Genomic DNA, 4,048 nt, shown 5'->3' with positions numbered 1-4,048 from the left:
ACACACACACACATGTATGCAGCAGAACCTCTGTAAGTTGACCACTCAAGGGACTGTAACAAACTTGTCAACATACAGAGGTGAGGAGCATAAGGAACTAGGCCTGCTGTACCAATACACACATGTGGTGCATGTCTGGTCTATGAACATCTGGTCAACTTGAGGAGGTGGTCAATTGAGATGGAGGTTCTAGAGTGTCTATATATATATAAATATATACACACAAAGTTATATAAACACATAACACACACACAGTGCCTAGATCTGCAGTTCTCTCTCCATGGTCATGAATGTTCATCTTCCTCCAGGGTCTCTGGATGGCCAGATCATGGCTAGGAGAAGTTAGAGATGACCACATAGTCAGTTCAGAATTCTCAGTGGGACCAAGTTGAGTAGGACATTCTCCAGGAAGTAATCAAGACCAGGGTTTTTTATAGTTTGCAAGTAAATGATGCTCTGCCTTCTCTAAATGACCCTTTTTAAGAACATAGCGAGAATTTCACAGCCTTCTCCCTGGATCCGAAAGCTGTCGTAAAACCACTTTTTGTGGGATGGTGTCTCACTGTATTGCCTAGGCTTGTGAAACTGTTGGACTGATGTGATCCTCTCAACTCAGCTTCTAAGTAGGTGAGATGACAGGTGTGAGTCACTGTACTCTGGTGTCATTAAAACATTTTTCTCTGTAGATGGCTTCCAAATATTTGTTACCATGGTGGGCAGAGAAGAACATGGGACTTCTACCGTCTTGATGATTTTATTGTCTCTATATATGTTTTCACCTTCCATTTTATTCTGTATCCAATTTTCTATAATTTTATATTTAAATATTCAGAACTATGTGTTAGAATTTCAACTTAAGTAACAAGTAATTTAGACAATGATTAGGCGTTCCATATGGCCATGGAGCTGCCGCTACAGGGCTAAGCAGGTCCAGCCCACTGGTTCCACGGCAATGTTGGGCTACCTGTGCCACCCTGGTGCCACCCTATTGTCTGAGCCCAGAGCCTCGTCTTTTTTTTTTTTGAGACAGAGCCTTAAGCTTTTACCCTTGGTAGAGTGCCATGGCTTCACTGCTCACAGCAACCTCTAACTCCTGGCCTCAAGCGAGTCTCCTGCCTCCGCCTCCCAAGTAGCTGGGACCACAGGCGCCCACCACAACGCCCAGCTAATTTTTTTTTTGTTGCAGCCATTATTGTTGTTTGGTGGGTCCGGGCTGGATTCGAACCCGCCACCTTAGGTGTGTGTGGCTGGAGCCTTAGCTGCTTGAGCCACAGGTGCCGAGCCCAGAGCCTCATCTTTCCCGACTGTTTTGGCTATGGAAAGGGGAAGTGTACTAAGCAAAGTCTATCTGGAGCCCACCACACACGTTTTGGAGGTGACAAACTTCAAGATCTTAAAGAGGCAAATCCATTCTCTTTAAAAATTTCTGAAAACCAAGAACCTCAGCTTGTCCAAAGAAAATACAACCAACAGAATTTATTCAAAGGAAGCCTCAGGCAATCAGTAATACTGGATCACAACTCTCCGACCAATTAGCGGGTGGGATATGACCTGGATTATCAGCAGCCATTTTCCGAAGACCCAACAGGAGCTGACAACCTTCTAGATGAGGAGGAAGATGAGGATGATGGGTGGACTGGATCCTATCTGCCATCCACCATGGAGCAGACGCACTCTGCAAGGGTCACCACCAGCACATCACCCTGTGGCACCTACCTGTCATTTTTTTTCCTCTCCGTCGGAGCCGATGGGGTTCAAGTCTCTGCCCCCTCGTGGACATTGAGTGACACAGACTCTCGTGTCTCTGGATCTCCAGCGGGGAGTCCTGGCACAGACTTTGCAGATCACAGAGAGTTTCTGGGAGACTGACACCTAAGGACACTGCAGATAAGTTATGAGAGGTAGATGAAAATGCTAAGCTAAGAATAAAGCTGAATGAGGGTCAGAGCTTCTCTGAAACTCAAACAGAAATGGTGAGGACACTGGAGCAGAAATTAGAAGCAAAAATGATCTAGGAGAAGAGTGACTACCATAACCTGGAGTCAGTGGTTCAGCAGAAATGGGATGTAAAGACAGAAAATCATGTCATGAAACTGAAACAGGAAATAAATTTGCTCCAGGCTCAGGTCTCCAACTTCAAACGTGAGAACGAAGCTCTGAGGTCAGGCCAGGGCGCCAGCTTGACTGTTGTGAAGCAGAACATGGATGTGGCCTTGCAGAACCTCCAGGTGGTCATGAACATAAAGCAGCTAGTTTCCAGATCCAAAACGTCGAATCTTCTTGCCAAGATCCTTAAATCTATAGACAGAATTTCTGAAATTAAAGACAAGGAGGACTCCTGAAGAGCATTGCGATGCTCTCAGCTGGAAGCTCTGTGCAAACCCGAGGTCACTCCTGCTTCATCTGAACGTGCAATTATGTCTTTAACTGTGCAGTCTTCACCCAGAGTAAAGTATTTATCATGAGATACTAATTTCATGACCTGGACCATTGTTATTGGCCACCCGGAATGGGAGTCGCGCCTGTCTGGGACTTTAACGTACAACTTACACGCAGTCCTTGTGAAATTCCTGCTGTTTTATAGATTCTAATGGTCTGTTAGAAGGAATTTTTATAAAAGCTAGTGATTTTTTTAATTGCTAAACATAAGAATAGCAATTCTATAATTACTTTTCCATTACCATTTAAAAAAATTGTAAGTTACGTTCAGTGGTTTGAACTTGATAACATAAGTAGAAAATGCTAAATGAGCCGTCATGGAAATGATGGACTTGGGCTGGGACTTGCGCCTTCTCACCGTTACACCGCGTCCCTCTGTTTCTCTGTTCACTCTTGTGACCTTCCCACGGTGGCCTGCGTGAGGTGGTGCTGCCTCCTGGGGGCCTCAGGCCTTCCACCAGGACTCCTTGGGGCTAAGGCTGCACATTCCATGCTCTCTCAGCCCCACCTCTCCTGTGAGCTTTCAGATTTGAAAAACTGTCTTGGGTTGGGGGTTTTAATACATATTTCAAGTGGCATTTTGTATAATGAAGTTTAGAATTCAGGAATTGAAAGTGTGTCCGGGCTGCCTCTAGTCCCTCACATGTAAGAGGGAAGGACAAAACGTGCCCTACGTGCCTTTTGGGTATTTGCTCATAGATGTTATTTTTTTTTTAATTTTCTTTTTTGTCCCGTTCAGACAGCTTCTCCATTTAAGTAAATTCTGAAGTTCAAAAAAAAAATTAATTTTGGCCAAAACAAAGCTTACCACCTTCAATCTCTCTAAGTGTGTTTCTGTAGTATTAAGTGTATTTGTTGTACACTTGTTATGCACAAGACGTCTATACTTTACATCTTGGCAAAGTAAAACTCAGTACCTTTTCCAAATCCTCTGCTCATTTTACCCTCTCTCCAGTCCTTGACAGACTTTGTTCTGCTTTCTGTTCCTGTGAGTTTCACTACTTAAGATCCATCCGATTTAGTGCACACATGTACTGTCACATTGTGCTGGCTTATTTCAGTTAACACGAGTTTTTTGTTTGTTAGCTTTTATAAGACAGTCTCACTTGCTCACCCTGACTTGCAACCCTCTTATTAGCTGGTTGCTTATTCTATCTCCTCAGAGTGATGGCGTCTTAGCTCACTGCAATCTCCAACTCTTGGGTTCAAGTGAACCTCTTCTCTCCATCTCCCAAGTACCTGGGATTACAGGCGCCCACTACAATGCCCAGCTAAAGACAGGGTCTCTCTGTGGCTCAGAACTGGTCTCGAACCTGTGAGCTCAGGCAGTCCAACCATCTCAGCCTCCCAAGTGCGGGGATTATAGGCATGAGCCACTGTGCCCGGCAACACAATAGTATTAAGGTTTGTCCTCATCCTTGGATGTGGCAAGATGTTCTGTTTCAGTGCTGGATAATACTACATACTCTGTATGTGCCACATATCTTGACCTCTGTGTTGCTTATACTGTTGGGTCCGAGAAAGCCTCCCAAATCAACCCCAACCGACAAACTCGAGACTCACTCTGATGTAAAGGGCATAAGATGAGATTTATTACAGACCCGGGGAG

The 4,048-nt window shown here is 44.6% G+C and overlaps 1 pseudogene; it reads left to right on the top strand.

Moving 5' to 3' along the window:
• Positions 1–952: 952 nt before the first annotated feature.
• LOC100966339 lies at positions 953–2,342 on the top strand (annotated as a pseudogene).
• Positions 2,343–4,048: the final 1,706 nt, after the last annotated feature.

This window comes from Otolemur garnettii, unplaced genomic scaffold, assembly GCF_000181295.1.
Source record: "Otolemur garnettii isolate 467f Iridium unplaced genomic scaffold, OtoGar3 scaffold00387, whole genome shotgun sequence".
NCBI classification, from domain to species: Eukaryota; Metazoa; Chordata; class Mammalia; order Primates; family Galagidae; genus Otolemur; species Otolemur garnettii.
The sequence above is the reverse complement of the archived record's forward strand: the minus strand, read 5'-3'. Positions and strand labels throughout refer to the sequence as shown.